A 20,866-nucleotide genomic window follows, 5' to 3' on the forward strand; every position below is an offset into this window, starting at 1 on the left:
GAAGATTACTGTATCAAATATTCAGTGTGCAAAGTGTTGTAGAGGAATGGACAAATATGGAAACATCCCTCAGAAGATAGCCTTAGTTAGAAACGTATTCATCACAACACAGGGAAGCATGGTGGCCAGATTCCTAGACTCAAGTAAAGTGGATTCATTACAGCAAATGAGGATGTGTAGAGCATTTTTCATGTTATTCTTGCAGGTCTATAAATAATTGGAAATGTGTCAGTGTAATTAAATGTAAATAGGTGAATCCTTCTTGACACAGAGAGAAGGAATCTACCAGCTAGCCTTCTGTCCTAGTAGATACTTGTTGATAATGTGGGCAACTCACACTCAGCAAACCTTTTTGCAAACACAAATAAAGGTGATTCAATGATAATCATTGCAGATATCTTAGTCCTTTCTTTAATTTCAAAAAAAACAAAAATGTCTCAGAAACTGCTCCTCCAGAGGTCTTGAGTTCAAATCTCAGCAACCACAGGGTGGTTCACAGCCATCTAAAATGGGATCTAATGCTCTTTTCTGACCTGTAGTTGTACATGCAGCCGAAGCACTGTATACATAATGATAAATCAATACTCTTTTAAGATTAAGAAAAGATTTTTATAAACACAAAAAAAGGCAATTCAAGGCAATAAATTCATGACATCAAATTTAATCAACACTCTGATCAAACCCTAATTTTACAATATCAGGGTTTTATTTAAAGCAACTTATTTATTGAAAAAAGAAAACTATTGAGATTTTTCTGGGAAGGAATTCAGTAAGCCAAAGGAATGATGTCAAATGAAGTGTGTAAAGGTAATCACTAGTAGCCATAGGCTGAAGACAATGAGGTAGGAAGATAAGGAGTTGGAAGACAGCCTGGCCTATTCCTTCAGGAAGATGGTTCATCAGTGAAGACTTGCCTTACAAGTACAAAGACATGAGTTTGACCCCTATAGCCAACGTAAAAAATGAAAAGCACAATACAGTAGATTGTGCATTATGGAGGTAACTATGGAGCAACTCAAGGGCTGTCTGGGCATTCATTCAGTCTACTCTAATCTGAGAGCACAAGGTCAAAAAAAGACCCTGTCTCAAACCCTTTCAGGAACTTTTTAGTAGGTTCCTGAGGGTGACATCCAAGATTGCCCTCCACCCTCCACATGTATGTACAGGCACACAATTTCAAATAATAAGCAAACACATATTAAAAATAAAATATGAAAATAATTCTTTAAAAAAGAAAGTATCATTCTTTGTATTTGAGTTGCATGTGAATCAAGTAAATAGACCTTCATTCCCATTATATCCAGAAGTTGAATTGTGCTGAGATTTGATAAGGATATGTGGGATCCATTGGCACATTGTCAAAGAAAATGTTTGAGGCAACTCCCACTATCGTTCTCAGTTTCATTTGATACTCAAGCAAACATGTAAGAATTCCTCAAAACAACACCACAATGAATTTGGGTCTAGATAGTTGAACAGAGATATTGTGGGTTCTTATCTTTGAGTTATGTAAGTAATTTCGAGTTTTATTCAAAATCAGTACATGTGCCCTTAGTCATCAGAGAACCATTAAAGGATGACTCAGCTTTGATTTGGACTGAGCTCTGAAAAAATAATTAAATTGGAAAGTCCTAAGGACCTTTCCTAAATGGAATGACTATGTTACACAGCTAGAGTCTAAATCAATAATACATCAAAGTTTTAGACCTTAACAGCATAATCTACACCTAAAATGACCTTGTTTTTGTAATCTGAGGTTGGTTCCTAAGAAAATTGGAGAAGATGAAATATCAAGATCACATTTACAAATTAGATATTCTGTCTGCAAAAGTTGCCCATGGTATGGAAATGCTCAGTTTCTATTTGAGTACATGGACCCTCTAGGGTTTTGCTAATCTTATTTGGTTCTAGGACTTTTACTTCTCTGTAGATTAACATATCTTAAGTCCTTGTAGGAGCAGAGGATAACACCGGAGTCTGAGAGTGGTTCAAATAAAAACACTCTGAATCATATAAAATAGCATTGATTTCTTATATGAACAAAATGTTAATTTAAGATAAAAGTAATCACAACATTTTGAAATCTTCATTGCCATATGGTTTTTTTTTTAACTAATAAAAACATCTTATTTGCTTTCTCATTAATCGATGAAATAAAACTTTTGGTACGTACTAATTGTATGATTGATGACAATGCCATTTCAAAACTTCTGTACAGTGGATGGGGACACAGGAATGAGCTCTTTGGGAAGGAGGATGAGTTTTTTTGGGTTTTTTGTTTGTTTATTTGTTTGTCTCACATTCCAATGAATAAGGACTGGTTAAAGTAATCACACAGATATCTGTATATCAAGCAGATGAAGTTGGGCAATCTTGCCAAACAAAATGATTTACCATTTTTTACTCTCTAATATACGGTGCTTCCAATCTTTAGTAAAGGTTTGCTTAAGGCAAGGGTTCTGGGTTGCAGTTATCATTCAGTTTATATGAGAACTTGTTTTGAAAGCAATGAGGCTTTCTAATTTTGATCAGAAGTGAACAGTGTTAGTAGGGAATTATCGTGCAGATTCATGTTGACTGGAATGCACATTTTTAATTTTAAATTAGTCAAACATTTTAATGAGTATTACAGTGTGCCATTAGAGGAACACAACAGAAATAGATCTCCATTCTTCTCAAAGTAATTGTCCTATCACTAGACTTAATCAAATACAATTTGATGAAATACATTTTTATTCAATGTTCTAAGTTCTGTGTGTGTTAAAGGAAATGCTTAAGGTGAGCATTTTACCTCAGGGAGTTTCAAATCAGCTAGGAAAAATGAAAATCAAACCCATACAATGCAAGGTAAAAACAAAACAGTCTTAACAGATGCAGCTTTTATTGCTGGATGATTAAGAACTATGCATTGTGATAATAATTATATAATAGAATTTATTCCTTCCTTTCAAATGTGCATTCAAATTCCTCAGTAAAACCCAATAGCATCACAAGTACTGAGTACCAGTACATTTTAGAAATCCAGAAATATGCCCCAAGTTAGTGACATGCACACAATAATGACTCATACCAAGAGGCAAGGTAATTTTCTAATGGCAACAATTATTGCAGATGATTCTTCTTATTCAGATGTGTGGTTGTGGAGACTGTGAATTTAGTGTAATCTCAAGTAATTTTCTTGCAACTTTTGTCTTATGTTAAATAAAAATTTAAATATTATATTAAATATTCTTTTGATTTCTGAGAAAGATTCCTGAGTTTGCCATAGCTGCAAAGGTAGTGGAAAGAGGACTCATAAGTCACAAATCAAATGTGACTGGACTGCAATATTCAGCTTTTGACAAATTCATGTTACAGAGCAAGGCTAGCACTACAGTCATAGTTTCCATGCTTAAAGGTGACTTTCCTCAAGGATGTGATGCCCAAGCTGAGTCTGATGGTTGGAAGATAAAATTTTCTCCTCAAGGGGCTGGACTTCATTAAAGATGGGAATCTGGAAAGTATCCAAAAGCTTCTATAAAGATATACTTTAAGGCAGAGTCCCTGAAGAGGTTCGGGTAATGGAATCTTTTGAGATTATCACTGTTTCTACCCAGTGAGAGTTTATTATTCATTTTTAAAAGATTATAAAATGAATACATTTGGTATAGGAAGACATACGCTAAGCTTCTTCATGCTTTAGAGAACAGAAGAAAGCAATTAAGATTTTAAAAAATGGTTCACAAGAAAGCATTCTGAGAGATGGGTGTTCAGAACCCAAGTTTAATATAGAAGATGGGGACAGGTTTTTTAAAGTGAAAATGCATGCTTCACACATTGTCTTATTCATAATAGCCAGAACATGAAAACAGCCTAAGTGTCCCTCAGTAGAAGAGTGGATAAAGAAACTGTGGTACATATACACTATGGAATACTACTCAGCTATTAAAAACAAGGAATTCCCGAAATTTGTGGATAAATGGATTGAGCTAGAAATGATTATAATGAGTGAATTAACCCAGAAGCAGACAGAATCAAATGGTATATACTCACTTATATCTGCATACTAGCCCAAGGGGCATGTCCCACAAAAGCCTTCACTTACCAGGAAACTGGGACAGAGGGGAAGGCATCCTATTGGGACTCTAAATGAGAGACGCATGGGAGAACAGCAAAATAAAAGGATACAGAGGGTCCTAGAAATCTACAAGTAGAACAATATGATAGGCAGATTTGGGCCCAGGGGTCCCGCTCAAACTAAGGCACCAGCCAAGGACAATACAGGAGGTAAACTTTAAACCCCTTCCCAGATCTAGCCAATGGTCAGAATATTCTCCACAGTTGAGTGGAGAGTGTGATACGACTTTCTCACGTACTCTGGTGCCTCACATTTGACCATGTCCCCTGGAGGGGGAGACCTGGTGGCACTCAGAGGAAGGACAGCAAGTAGCCAAGAAGAGACTTGATACCCTATGAGAATATATAGGGGGACGTAATCCCCCTCAGGAACAGTCATAGGGGAGGGGAATAATGGGAAAATGGGGGGGGGAGGGATGGGAGGATACAAGGGATGGGATAAACATTGAGATGTAACAAGAATAAATTAATAAAAAAAAAGAAGAAAACAAGAGGGAGAAAGTTACAATGAATATGGAAAGTAGGAGTTGATAAAATGTGGCTTGGAATATGACAATGGATGGTGGGATTATTTTTAATGAGTGTTCATCTGTAAGTGATGAAGAAAACTCTTGTCTCAGTCAATAAAGAAGTACCAATGTTTTCAGAAAGGGAAAAGTAAATCTTAAAATAACATAAGGAGGTCATATGTTCTAGGGTGCAACCTATTATCATCATTTTGCTAAATAGTCATGTTGTTAAATTGCCTTCTAAATATTAAAAGGTTATAAGCATAGTCCTAGTGTATTATCAGCCTCGGTCAGAGAACTTTTTTTTTTTTTTGAAGTAGTTAGCAGTGAATACAGAAATACAGAGATAGATAACTGATCAAAGAGCTGAAATTAAATGACTGGGTGATCAGCCTTAAGCCCTTGTCCAAAGATCAGGGAATATCCCAAAAGAAGATGAGGAAAAAATGCGAGAGCGCTAAACAACTGGGAGGAGTGCTGTGAAATGCTAGACATGACTTCTAGACATGACTCATAAAATCACAGCAGCTTTAATTGCCGGCATAAGACTAGCACAGGATCAGGCCATCGAAAATTACCACATGGAGAGAGAAGGAGTTCATGGAGCCCCACCCCTAGCTGAGGAGCTATTGGAAGTTGAATGTTGCAGCACAGGGAAGAATCATTCTTTTTAGATAGGGTGGCAACCGAAATGGTGACTATGCTCCAGTGGGTGTCCCTGAACCCAATGGCCATGTTGGACCAGAAGACATGAAAACTGGAGAGGAAATATTTAAAGGGAGATCCAAGGAGACCTAGATGGGGTATATTAAGGGTGTATGTGAACACGTTTTACAGTGTATCCGTATAAAATTCCTAAAGAATAACTCTTGATCAACTATATGAGTTATTCCATTGTAGGTGATCTCAGGCATTATAAACATACACAGACATACCACGAAGAACCAGTTGAGCAATTTCACTTCTTAGAGTGGCCCAACCCATTTAAAACTGATCTTAATCTCTTCAGAATCAAATAAAGAAAATAAGTCTATCAGACATCAAAAACACGAGAAAAACATGCTGTTAGGAAAACATGTTTACATTAACGTTCAAAAAATAAATAAAAGGCAGGCAGACATCAAGAAAGTGGTGCTGTTCCCATGAGAAAAATGTACACTGAGCTCTGGTGGTTTTCCATTGACGTGTACAGTTAGTTATGTAAACATCCCTCAAAGCTAACTGTGCCATCTTCCCAAAAAAAAAAAAAATTCTTATCACAGATGAGAGAGTGCCTGCCATAATCTATAAAAAGCAAAAGCTGCTTCCCTCTTTTGCTGATTCATGAGAAAATGAGTGATTACTCGAGAAGGAAGCTGGATGGTATCTCTTTATACTTTGACGTCTTAGGTTAGGGTCTGACGGATGCATAGCAGAAGTGCTGGGTGGTCCAGGTGCAGTTGTCATCTCTTGACTTGACTGAAAATGCATGTTGGAAACAAAGGAGCATTTGGAGTTAAGTCACTGCAGATGGTGCCAAAAATGTGTTTTTTAATTAATTTATTCATATTACATCTCAATGGTTATCCTATCCCATGTATCCTCCCATTCCTCCCTCCCATTTTCCCCTTACTCCCCTCCCCTATGAGTGTGACTGAGGGGGACTTCCTCCCCCTTTATATGCTGATAGGGTATCAAGTCTCTTCTTGGTATCCTGCTGTCCTTCTGAGTGCCACCAGGTCTCCCCATCCAAAGGTTGTGGTCAAATATGAGGCACCAGAGTAAAGCAGAAAGAGCCAAATGGTATATACTCACTTATATCAGCATACTAGCCAAAAAATGTGTTTTTTGAGCTGTAGTTTCAGGACCTGCAGACTGATAGATGCTTGAGCAGGGAAAATACTGTTCCATAAAAATAATTGTTTTTAAAGTGATAATGTTCAGGTTTTGGTAGTTTCTACTCCAAATAGATAAGTTTTCCATTTAATCTTGTTATTTACTTTTTGAGATGATTTATCTATCATAATTTTTAAATTTTTTTAATTGACTTACAAAGTAATAGGTTTATGGCATTTGAACAGTTTTTAGTTGCTTACTGCTCTGTCCTTTTTAAGAATAAAAGACATTCTCTTATATCTGAAAATATCACAGAAAAACAATAACAAGAGTTGGAAGTATATACTGTCAAGAGTATATGCTGTTTTAAACAAGTCTAGTTAATGGGGTGAAATGAACACTGTGTTAAATTAGTACATTTAGATTCTGAAATTAATTTGACAAGTATAGGGTGATGGAAAAGAAACTTGACTGCATCGTATGCTGGGAAAAAAATAACTGGGTGAATAAAGTTGGCTTTACAGTTCCATACATGCCAACTTTGTGATGTCATGGCCAAAAAATAATGAAGTCTCAAACTGCATTAGGAAAATTACAGTGGCCAAGGAAAGAAAGTAATAATCTGCTGGCACTTTGCTCTGTCCAAACCACATCTGGAGCCAGGTACTAATTCCTAGTCTCCTTTGACTGTTAATTATGATATACCCTGAGGAATAATCAGTTTCAAAGAACTGTAGGAACTATTTGTAGCAGCCTTAAAAATGCTAGAAATAGTTGTAAAACATTATTGTGCTCAACCTAAAGGTAAGAGAGAGTCATAATAGCCATCGTAATGTCTCTCGATGACAGATGGCAAAGAATTTCTGTCTGCTTTTGAATTATGGCTAGTAACAATTTGAAATTACACTGTAGGGACAAAGCATTTGGTTGAACTAAGGGGGCTATATTGTGTAACTGAACTCCTCATCAAAGAACTCTGGATGGGACAATAGAAAATGTTGAATTTTGTACAAGATGGAGATTCAGGAATACCTGCAACATATCCTTTACTCAACATTCACTGCTTTAAGAAACCTCACTTTTATAAATTTGAGAGTCTCGAGAGCTGGTTAGATGGTTTGAAATTTGCACTCTCCACCTCAGTATCTATTTTTCCTCTTGGAAGACATTTGGCTAGCATACCTGGATACTTTTATAGATGCAGTGATGAGAGAACTTTGTCCTTCTTTTATTTATTTATTTATTTATTTATTTTATTTTTGAGACAGGGCTTCTCTATGTAGCCTTGGCTGTCCTGGACTTGCTTTGTAGACGAGGCTGGCCTCAAACTCACAGTGATCTGCCTGCCTCTGCCTCTGAGAACTTTGTCCTTCTATACCCAGTACTTGATATATGTGTAACAGAATACAAAATGGATTTACAAACCAATTCCTAAGAAGACAGCATAAGTAGTATTAGTGACCGACCGTGAGAAGTAGATGAGTGGTGACATGGCAAGGACAAAAGAGGAGCAAGCATTAAAAAGACAACTTACTGTCTTCGTGAAAGGGAAGCAGTGCTAAGGATAAATGTCTAAACATTTTTAATTGAAGTGCGATGGGATCTGTTATTGCTAAGAGAAAAAGAACAGCTCGAGGATGCAGATTTTATTTTTTCCTTTCAGAGACAGACAAAAATAGAAGCAAGTGAAATTTGAATCCAGAGGTCTTACATGGGCTAACTACAGTTAGACCAAACTTCCAAACAGATTCTTTTCACTTTCCTTTTCAGAACTGTAAATAGTGCATGCGATCACTGCCTCTGTAAACTTAACACTCTTTATTCATAATGTAGGGGTGGGCCAATGATTCTGAATTAAACATAAACATAAATTATGTTAATTTCTAGGTCATTTAACATTCTTTTCAGATGGGTGGCCCTTTTGGTATGTATTTAATTAACCCTTGAGTTAGATGTTTCTGATAAAATAACTTCATTACAATATTCAATAATGGCAACGCTCTGGTAATCATCTCATAAGAAACTAAGCATCCAGCACTTCAAAGTATAATGGCTCTGAGATTTACAATACTTCAAACTGCCATTAATTGCTGTGGTAATTTTTAATAGGCTTTCATAGATATTTCCTCTCAGAAAGAGAAAGAAGCTTATCCTGTTAGAAAAGCTCCTTAATATCATTCCTATTCCAATGGCAAAATAAAGAATACAATATGACTCTACACCTACATCTTCTTTGATGCTGGAACACTGTTTGTGCTCCTGGTATGCTAAGGACCTCCTTATGACTTGCAGATTATTTTAAATTAACTAAAAATGCCCTGCTTGACAGCTATTTAAGAGCGAAGCCCATGAGTCCTTCATTCTTGTGTGCACATGAATGCACATATAAACTTTTGGCAATTACATAGAGTACATAATAAAAAGGTTTTAAATATAAAAAAAACGTTAATTTAATGACCATTTTCCATTAAAAATTACTTGCAACATGCTGTTTCTTTGGAAGTTCTCTTATCAATGATAAAAGGCTGTTCCTCTATCAATCATCTAATAATCTAAATGAGGTAGTACTTTTCTATAGCCTTTGTTAAAGGTGTCAGTGTAAGTTTTAAGACAGCTTAGATATTAGTTACAGAATAGACTTTGGAAAAAAACATATTTATGGTCATTGGTATTTTAAATATTAATACCTCCCATATAAATATGTGTGTGTATCTCCATAAGTTTTTACTGACTCATATATACACAAATGTGTAAATAAAATGTGTGTAGTAATATATGAATATATGGGAAAATGGATGCCATATATTTATATATTTGAATATTTTTATACATACTTAAAAATGATTCAATATTTGGCATAGTAAATTTATTTATGTATATGTATATTAAATACTTATATATAAAATATTTCATTTATGCTTACATATGTTATTGTCAAATTTCATTATGTGTATGTGCCTATACATACAGAGGAAGTCCATGTCCTACCATAGCTTATAATAGAAAAAATACTTACTTAATACTAAATATAGTTGGGACATTGAACAATACTTTCTGTAAGAAAATAATGATCGCTATGAAAAAATAGAAAACATATACGGCAGGACTTAAGACTGTTTCATATGTTAGTTTGGATCAAGGAAGAGTGCCTGCCTCTCTCCTTTTGCCGTCATTAAGCAGATTTTCTAACAGAATAGATGTGATAATCAAGGAAAAGAATAGAGACAAGGAACGTGGTAAGGAGTTGGCCCAGAATAGCAATGATGTAATGGTGACTCAATCAACTTATGTAAAAACCTATGCGCAAAGCATGTTTGAAGAAGTGAACCAATAGCATGAAGTAAGAAAATAAAAAGAGTTATGGTCAAGAATAAAGTTCTACTTGTAGATTTCTAGGACCCTCTGGATCCTTTTATTTTGCTGTTCTCCCATGCGTCTCTCATTTAGAGTCCCAATAGGATGCCTTCCCCTCTGTCCCAGTTTCCTGGTAAGTGGTGGCACTCAGAGGAAGGACAGCAAGTAGCCAAGAAGAGACTTGATACCCTATGAGAATATATAGGGGGACGTAATCCCCCTCAAGAACAGTCATAGGGGAGGGGAATAATGGGAAAATGGGGGGGGGGAGGAATGGGAGGATACAAGGGATGGGATAAACATTGAGATGTAACAAGAATAAATTAATAAAAAAAAAAAAAGAATAAAGTTCTATTATACAGAACTGCAATGAATGTAACAGTTAATAGAGTCTTTTTTGTTGAAGAAGAAGAAGAAGAAGAAGAAGAAGAAGAAGAAGAAGAAGAAGAAGAAGAAGAAGAAGAAGAAGAAGAACTTATCCTCTTATTTATCACCATAGGAAAGAACTTGAATATGTTTTTTATGTTAATGTGCATATATTATAGGACGTTGGATAGAATTTCTCTGGTATCAAATTTATTTTATTAAATTTTATTTTTAAAATTTTGTTCACTTTACGTCCCAATCATAGGCCCCTCCCTCATCCCTTCCAGGTCCTACCCTCCCTCCTTCTTGCCCCCCTATTCCCCTTCCCTGGTCCTCTGAGCAGGGATCCCCTTTCCCCTATCAACTGACCTCAGCCTACCATCAGACTGCCTGTGTCCTCTTCCTCTGTGGCCTGGTAAGGCACCCCACCAGGTAAAGAGCAGGTGACAGAGTTCCTGGCAGAGACAGTCCCTGCTCCCCTTAATAGAGGACCCCAGAGACTGAGCTGCCTATGGGTGACATCTGAGCAGGAACCTAGGGCCTCTAGATGCATGTTCCTTGTTTGGCGCCACAATCTCCACTAGCCACACACACTCCACCGCACCAGGGCCAGATTTGTTGGCTCTGTTGATATCCTTGTGGAGCTCTTGTCCCCTCTTGGTCCTTCTATCCCCCACTCTTTCATAAGACTCCCTGCCTTCTACCCACAGCTTGGCTCTGAGACTCAGCACCTGCTTCAATCCCCTGCTGGGTGGAGTCTTTCAGAGGACCTCTATGGTAGGCTCCAATCCCCTGTCCTCTCTTCAACAGCTTCCTGTGTCTATTAACAATAACATAATACTTGGGAAATAGGGGTACCATTAAACAGTTATCTATTTATGGCAAAGAATTCTGAAGAAATATTCCCCCAAATATAGATGAATACTTTATGACATTAAAGCTATTTGGTGTGTCTGTACCATATGACTGCTCCTTCCTATTTCTATCTCATTAAGATTTTTTTTATAAATATTTTTTATTAACTTATTCTTGTTACATCTCAATGGTTATCCCATCCCTTGTATCCTCCCATTCCTCCCCCCCCCCATTTTCCCATTATTCCCCTCCCCTATGACTGTTCCTGAGGGGCATTTCCTCCCCCTGTATATGCTCATAGGGTATCAAGTCTCTTCTTGGCAACCTGCTGTCCTTCCTCTGAGTGCCACCAGATCTCCCCCTCCAGGGGACATGGTCAAATGTGAGGCACCATAGAGATTTTTTTTCTATTCCCATAATAAAACATTTCATTGACTTTAAATTTGGGTGGATTTTTTTCTTAACTAATAATAGGATTCAAGTCAAGTTTAATTTGTTGAGCACATTATTTTCATACCAAGTATAAAGAATTCTTTACAGGTGGGCATAGTGATACATGCTTGACTCCCAGTACTCAGGAGGCAGAGTCATGTAGATCTCTGTGAGCTCAAGTCCTGCCTGGTCTACATAGTGAGGTTCAGGACAGGCAGATGTGCACATTGAGACCTCGCCACACTCCTTCCACTCCCACCTCCAAAACAAAGGAATTTTTAAAGAAAAGAGCTTCCCACACATATTATAATACATAACTACATGCAATAGAGAAAGGTCATTTCATTCACATGGGTTAAGTGTATATCACATCTTTTCTTAAGCCTGAGAGGCACTAGAGACTATTGGTCATGAGCAAACACTCAGGAAAATGGGATTAGTGCTTTATTAGGAGAATACTATCACTGAAAGTGAGAAAAATGACTAATGCTGGCAGTGACTGTGGATAAATTAGTTGGATAGTTACTTTTCTTCATGAAAAGTATGTTTCTTTTGGTGTTCATTCTTTTGGTGTATTCTTTAGGAAACAACCTCCTGAACTAGTTAGACAGCCATGGGCAAAATAATACTTTTATGTCTAAACATTGGATTTCCACTGAAGATATTTTTTTAATTTGAAGATTTTTTTAAAGTTTACTTCCTTGTAGCTGTGATTAAAAGTGACCAAAAGCAACTTGGGGGAGAAAATGGTTTATTTGTATTGTAGGAAACAGTCTGATGTCATAGAAGAAACTGAGGTAGAGGCTGTGGAGAGTGCTGCTTGAAGTTAGGTCGTTTCTACAGCTTTCAGTAACCTTTCAAATAACCAAAAGTGCAGGGTTTTCTACATGAAAATGGAGTGTTTTCCAATTTGAAGTCTTTCTCCTTGTGACTCTGTCTTCAGCATTTAAAACCTCCTACTCTGCACTGACTTGACTATATGCAACTCTTTCGCTCGCCCTTCCCTCTGTCCTTTTCTTTCTCCTTTTTCTACATTAAAGTATCTTAACAGATGACGTGGCAAATTTACTTCAAAAAATAGAAGGAATGAATGGAAGGAAGGAAGGAAGGAAGGGAGAAGGGAGGGAGGAAGGATGAGGTGTGGTAGAAAAGCTCACGTATTTTAATCTTCAGTCCACACCCATGTTTGATTGAGTGGCTTTTTGTTCTTGTCCATGTATCACCCAATTATATATCATGTGTACATTTAAGACCTTATCTTTTTTAATGTTCATGTTTATGAGTATGCACACATGAATAAAAGTGTCATGAGAGGTCAGAACAGGGTTTTCGACCCCCTGGAGCTAGCAATAGAAAAGGTTTAGGGCCCCATGACGTGGGGGTAAACTCTGTTCTTCTGTAAGAGCAGTACTGGCTCTCAACCACTGAACCATGGGTTTTTTTATTCTTGCCTCTTTATGGTCAGTAGAGTGTAGTTGTAGGGCTTCCTCTGAGTTGAGATGTGGATGGGGGCAAGGAGTACCTTTCCCAATGACAGGTTGTCTGGCCTTTAATGTCACATCTTAATGTCGGATGCTGATTGATTTTTATGGGATGCTTTTGAAGTTTCCTCTGATAGTGCCTACTTCTCATACTGTAAGTAATAATAGCAATAATTCCTGTGGAAATAGGAGCTTATTCCAGGGCTTATGACTGCCAACGGCCTTTAACTACATGCTAAATGATGTCATGAAATTGTCATGGGACAGACACTTGACATCATGGATTACCAGATGACTGTTATAGGTGGCAGATATGACCAGGACAGTTCAGATTTTACTTCCTATAGCCTCTTCACTGCACATTTTAGTCACAGACCTTTAAGGGAACGATTGTGTCATATGCTTTCAACTTTGGGAACATATATAAATATCCTAAATACTTCTCTTGTGGGTCCCGTCACTTTGGCAGACACAAAAGGAGAGAGAATATATCAACATGACAGCAAACCTTTCTACAAAATTATTCATCACTAACATCCAATATCTGGTCATGTTTTCTGAAGTGTTTTAAAAGAATGGGGTGAGGGATGGGTTAAGTGTACAGGAGTGAAGCTTGGCTAGCCATCACATGTCTTCTTCGTGCTGCCTCAATCAGTGCTATCTTGGGGGACTTTCTTGAAGGAAGACAATGTCCAAAATCTACATTGTTAGTTATGAAAAACCGTCATATTTGATTGGTAAGCGTTTTCAGAAATGGTTCATATAACAGGAGAAATTTTGTTTTTAAATTAAATTATTTTACACTTGATGTATTTAGATACATGTAACCAGGGACAACTGTATTAAGTTGTGCATATCTAGATCTCTCAGCCTTCCTCATGTGTCCTGGCAACTGACTTTAAAATCGGGGGAAATTTTACATCTCTTGTGTCATATAGATATTTGGAGAACAGTTTGCAATGTTGAGAGTAGAATATATAGTGAAATATTTATTTGGAAGCAAAAGTTTCATTAAATATATCAAATATCAAATATATTAATCGTATAATGCTTCCTGTCAGTTAGAACAAATTAAATGTTACAAATTGAAATACATTTAGACACACTCATGCTAAGATTATATTAACCGTGAAAATTCCTTATATATTAACAGTAAAAAATGCATTATATGAATTATGCATAAGAATGTGCTCTCTACTATGCTCAGAAAAATAATAAAAGAAACCAACGAACAAAAAAATCTGTCTTGCTTTCAGAGCCTAAGACAATGGTTAAACAGAGTACAAAAGCTTATTTTAACTATCTATGACAATTTTATCATGGTGCTGTGAATTTACATAGTGTTTTCACACAATATAGCAACCAGACCTACAAAACGAGATGTAAGTTTCATTTTGGCTGTGGAGTATGGCAGAAAGAATAAATTAGAATGTAGTCTGAATCCCAATGGGCTGTGGGGTTATAGACAAGTCAGTAGCCTCTCTGAACTTTCTCTGAGAAACAGCCCTAATAAGGGACATATTAAATATGTGCTAGGATGCCCTCTACAGTTTAGTTAATGGCTGGCTCCCAACATTTTAGAGCTCTTACCTAGTTAGTTACCCTAACTACTTTCCCTCTATATCTTTCAAAGTTAGTTTATCATGCATCCTGAAGAATAAATATATAGATAGATGCATTTATAATTAACTTTAGTAGTTTGAACAAATCCTAATAATTAAAATGAATATTAAGCACAAGCATAGGAAAGTATGCTTGCAGAAATTGAGCCCTTGAATGTAAATAGGTTCTCGTAACAGCACTTTAAATTGTTTCTTCTACTGGCTTCCTTGTCATTCTTTGTCTTCTTATTATCACAGAACGTATTTTCTATTAATTTATTCTCTCATATATTAGATCCCAATTACAGTTCTCCTCCCCATTCAGGCCCTACCTCTTCCATCCCTACACATCCTCATTCCATTTTGAAGCTATTGTCAACACTTAAAGCAAGCCTGCAATTTGAACTATTTAAATATTTAATACCATAATTAATGAGATATAATTTATGACAAAAGTCTACTAAATTAAATTTCTTCCTAGTGTCCCATCAGTTTTTAGAGCAGAAGTTATTGGGTTTTTTTTTTTTTACCATAGGTTATTTTAATATTCATCAATGTGATCAACAATATTAAATAATGGACTTGTCACAGTATTTTTATAATTGTATGTAATTTGATAGTCACCCAAACATTACGATCTCCATCACACCTTCTATTCCCTGTCTGGTTCCCTTTCTTTTCCCCAAAATTACTTGTTTTCTTTATACAAAAATGTTTTCTGACTATTTTAATTGATATTGTTTACTTGGATGATAAAAACAAAACTCACAAGCTGAAAATAATTCATTATCTGAAAGAAACAAATCACTGGAGGGACATCAATAAACTTGCATTAAACAAGCCTAAAATATGGAATTTAAGATAGTGCATGAACTGTATGTTTTTTCCTCTTTCACGCATCACTTTGTTTCATATACTGAAACAAATGAGCTCATAGTAGCTCAGAGATTCATTCTATCAATTCCACAATATCAGAAGAAAGGGTCATGTGTTCAGTTCAAAATACTTGGGCCATCCTGAGCAACAGCAACAAGAAAATGGTATCACTACTAGATGAAGGAAACAGAAAGCAAAGGCTACAGGTAGAGGGTAGCATACAAAATGTGGACACCTTACAATATTAACACTTTTCTATTTAATGGATTTGTTTTCCCAGATTAGCATTGTATGGCCCTTTCACCAAGTCCTCTAGTCTGTCAAGGTATTCAGTTTATCATTTTGAAAATCAAACACAATTTTGAAAATAAACGACCTTTTTCCATTTTTATTATACTACACATTAATAAGTATATTGGCATATATTTTAGTAGATATAAAAATGAAGAACCTTAAAAGAGGCCATTACGAGTTAGTTTAGGAAGTGAATATAGTCAAACATAGATGAACTAAAAAGAAGAGAGAGAGAGAGAGAATACTAGGGAAAGAAATATTCAAGTGTGTAGAAGAGTGATAAGGATCAAGAAGAGAAGAAAATCTTCCTCAAACTAAAGAGTGCATGAAGAAGCTATGATCTTGCAATCCAAGTTAGTATATATGAGGTTATAGATATAAGTTTATATATGTCATATACATATAAGTATATGTACACTATACATATACATGAGTAATGAATGCATCTTTCCACTAAAACCACTATACTGAGCAACAGCAAACAAAATTGGGAAACACAAATTCATGGGTACAATCAAACGCTACGAAGCCAGTTTGTCACCACAACCTTTAAAAAAGCATTATAAATAAATGTGTGCATGTGAGTGTGTGTGTGTGTGTGTGTGTGTGTGTGTGTGTGTGTAAAACAGAGAGAGAGAGTGAGAGAGATAGAGACAGACAGACAGACAGAGAGAGAGAGAGAGAGAGAGAGAGAGAGAGAGAGAGAGAGAGATGGGCTCCAGAGGCAGTCAATATACTAATATACTACAAGCTATTAATTACTATTGCTCTTGTTTGCTCACCATAACTAGGGATGGTAAAACCCTGCCAAAGATAGTACACTCTTTGTATATAGAACACAGAAAAATGGGGTTTGAACTGACCAGGAAATTCTCCCTGCTGGTTAGTTTTCACAGTGCTGGAAGGTTCTATGCAGGCTGCTAGGGAAGCAGAAGCATCAATGGTCTTATCTAGCTCTGTACCCTACGTTACAATACTAACCTGCCAGACAAGATGTGCAATAGTGGAAAGACTGTTTATTGGGGTAACCAATCAGTCTCTTGGTTGAACCTGGAATCTGTTCCAGAGGCAGAAATTCATCCTGGTACTGTAAATATGGTTAAAGCTCAATAGCTCAGTAAGTCATGACATGGAGCAAAACCTTTGACACACTAATTATCTAAATGGTCATGGTGACACCCTGGCTTCTTAGTATTTATGTTTGTACCCATACATTTGTGTTGCTCTCAACCTTGTTCAAGAAGCTTACAACTGCACAGTGTAGTGGATCTAGTAGAACGATGCATTTCTCTTAACCGTATTGAGGATAAGTATGAGTGTTTGGCTATACATGCAATGCCTGCATCATTATTGCCGCCCCACACACACACACACACACACACACACACACAAGATACAATGAAAATCTCAGAAGAAGTGGTGGAAAGAATGTAATGGCCAGAGGAAGAGAAGGGGCAGTGTAGATATATGTCATCTGGACACGATGTGGTTGCTGCACAAATGAACACACATAAATCATGGTTACCCATATAAACCTTCACAAGGTTAATCACTTAACAATTCCAGGATGGAGCTGGAAAGACTTCTTAAGACTTACTCTTGGCTGAGGTGCTACTGGCATTTGATGGCCATTGGGAGGAGAGTGACATTCCTTTAAGAATGTGGCTCCTAGTTGGTCTTTAAATGCTTCAGTGGTTGGCCCTATTCACATTTGCACACGTGAAGCACTAACTGGACTCAATTTGTAAAAAAAAATTAGCTGATTAATTTACAATTGTAAAAGGAAGGCATGGAATTTGGAGGGAGATGTGATAAGAGGTCTTGAGGAGAGGTCGGGGGAAGGATGAGTATATATGATGGAGACATATTTTATATAAGCATGAAATTTTCAAAGAATAATTTAAAATAAAAAGAAGCTGATTGGGAGTTCAATTAGCAGTGAGATTCACTACTGGGTGACTAACACTAAAACAATCTTTGTAGTTATTACTTTGAGGGAACCCAAATGTTCGGGTCAGTTTTTCTTTCCCAGTGAGTCAACATAGGCTAGAACCTGTTTTTTAGTGTTTGAGAGTTTGAAGTGGGAGCAATGGCATTTTCAGTAAGATGATTTGTATTTACTCCTCCTGTTTCCAATCTTCTCTCATAAACATACAGAGATGGCTGCCTCATTTCATCTGACCTTACTACCTACTATAAAAGACAGGATGTCAGAAGTCAAGGATTTCTTAAAAATTTGAGATTGCAGAAATCATATGGTGGATTATGATCTCAGAAATAAGAAAAAGAAATGATGTGCACAATATACTTTCACCAATTTTACATTTCAAACTTAGACCTCCAACACTCTGGTAGATTACTTCACATGTGCTTTCATTTGTTTTGTATGTTTAAGGAATACCCTTACTTTTTAAATTTTAGGGGTTTTGAGAAGAAAAGATATGGTATATTATTAAATAGCCAAGTTAAATCTTAAACCTCATATTCTCACTTTAAAAGAATGACAATAATCAAGTATACTTTTTAAGCTGTTTGAAATGATTGAAAGGTTAAATATATGCAAAGAACTTTGTACCATGCCTAGAAATACAGTAAGATTGGACTTGAGAAATGTTATACCTTAAGAAATTCAGGAGTTCCAATTCTTCTTCGTTACGGAAAATATCAATGCTGCAGTACTAACTATTACTCTTGTTATTACTGTTGAGGGAAGTAGCTGTTCCCAGGTCTAGAGCTAACCTAGGTATCTGTTCCCAGTTGTGAATTCCAAGCCTCTTATTGGTCACAGCTTACATGTCAGACTTATTGTAGTGTCTGCCAGTGAAGTGAGGAAGCCAACATCCATACAGACGCCAAGATGCTTCCCTGGCTTGGTGAGGAAAGCAGGAAAACCAGACTGAGTCTAAGACATTTGGCTCCAGGGTCTGGATCTAACCACATAGGTCACAGATAACTTCACTCATTTGTAACATAGCAACAACAATTACGGTTACTATGGGGTTTTTTTTATAATGGTTATATAAGAAATTCCACTGTAGAAAACCAGTACTAGCAGGAACACGTAAGCAGCAGAGGTCCAAGTGAAGGTTAATTATTAGTCTTCAAGTATTAAATGAATCCTTCCAAACTCAAATATTTTGTTTGCATAATATCTCCAGACAATTGTTTTTATAATCATTTATTTCACTGAAGTGTTTACAGAAGCTTTTTCCAAAACAAAAAAATGAATGGCAGATAAATTTAGTTACATATAATCTTTCTATTTTTTTTGTTTTGTTTTTATTTTTTTTTATATCTTTTTTTTTAATTTATTCTTGTTACATCTCAATGTTTATCCCATCCCTTGTATCCTCCCATTCCTCCCCCCCCCCCCATTTTCCCATTATTCCCCTCCCCTATGACTGTTCCTGAGGGGGATTACATCCCCCTGTATATTCTCATAGGGTATCAAGTCTCTTCTTGGCTACTTGCTGTCCTTCCTCTGAGTGCCACCAGGTCTCCCCCTCCAGGGGACATGGTCAAATGTGAGGCACCAGAGTCTTAATCTTTCTATTTTTAATCCACATAGTACTATATGTAGCTACAACTGAAGCGTTTTTCTTCCATTGAAATGTAAATTTGTATGATGATTTTTCTTATGTTTTCTCTTATTTATGCAGAAGCACCCAAAGAACTTTTACCATACATTTGTGTACACATATTAATATCTGAATTTACATACTTATCTTGATTTGCCAGGCCCAGACCTCAGTAGAAATAAAAGTAATCATTATCCTCAGAATATTGTTTCAGTGTGCTTTAAATTGCCCATATAATATTTACTGAGTTTGTCCAATAACTTCTGACATGAAGGCTATTCTTTTCCAGAGCTGAAATGCCTATGCATGGAAAGATCTGAATAAGAGATCAGTAGCTCAGAGTCCAGTCACATATTTGAACTAGCTATTAGAGATGACCTCAGAGTCTACAATTAATGATGTCTTATTTTTAGGAATTGATTTTTAAAAGATTTATAGTCTTCACAGTACTCCTATGCACATCCAGTCCTCAATACAGAAATACTGATAATTATATAATATATAAAAATAAAATTTACAAATACAATACATAATTACAAATTCTTCTAGTTTCTTTTCTGTTACTTTGATAAAATACCATGCCCAAAAGCAATATATGTGAGCAAATGGTTTATCTGGCTTATAGTTCTGGGCTGCAGTTATTCAGTGAGGGGAAGTCATGCAGCTGGTCCCATAACAGCCATACACATGAACAGAAGGAAACAAAAGCATGCTACTGGTCCCTTGCTTTCTGCCTTCCTTCATCTTGTTTTCCTTTGTGTGGTGTAGGCAAGTGAATGAGTCTGCCCACAATGCCACAATGTGTTGAGTCTTCCTACATTAATTTAAAATGCTGAACATCCCTGCATATGCACCCATAAGCCGACTTGAAGTAGACAGTTATTCTATAGAGGAGCTCATCTACTGATTCTGGGTTGTGGTTAGTTGACACTTAATACTAATTAGCACATACAGATATACCCTATATGCAATTACTAATACCTGATAGGTATTCTATACTTAAATTGTCACTTATTTACATATTTTCATACAGTTCTCAAACATCATAATTATTCTGCTAGAATAAAGCTTGAAATTTCTCATTTATTTACTTGTTTAAATTATTATTTTTAATATAATACACTCATATACCCCTTCACTCATATACCTCATTCAGAAAGAATCTGTAATGACATGTTTTAAATGTCTAGAAGGTACCTAGATATTTGGTCAAACATTTTCCTGCTTGCTTTTCTTAACAGATATTTTCTTGGACAGATATTAATATTTATATGTGATAACACTGGTGTTTTATCTAAGATGTTTACACATCTATAATTCCTAACATCTGACTGCTTAGGATAAGAATAAGGGTTTCTCCTATCGCTGGACTAAAACTGAAATTTTTTCCATTCAGGTCTTGAGCCTTCTTGCCATAGAAGTAAAAAAAAAAAAAAAAAAAAAAAAAAAATTCCTCCTTCTCTGATTTTGTAGATCTGACTTTGCAGATCTTGAGACTTGGCAACCTCCACAACCATGAGGCAAATATTTACAATGTGTCTTCTTCTCTGTACAATGTAGATTCCAGTGAAGCTTCAATTTCAGTCACT

This window comes from Acomys russatus, chromosome 31 (genome assembly GCF_903995435.1).
Source record: "Acomys russatus chromosome 31, mAcoRus1.1, whole genome shotgun sequence".
In the NCBI taxonomy this organism is placed as follows: Eukaryota; Metazoa; Chordata; class Mammalia; order Rodentia; family Muridae; genus Acomys; species Acomys russatus.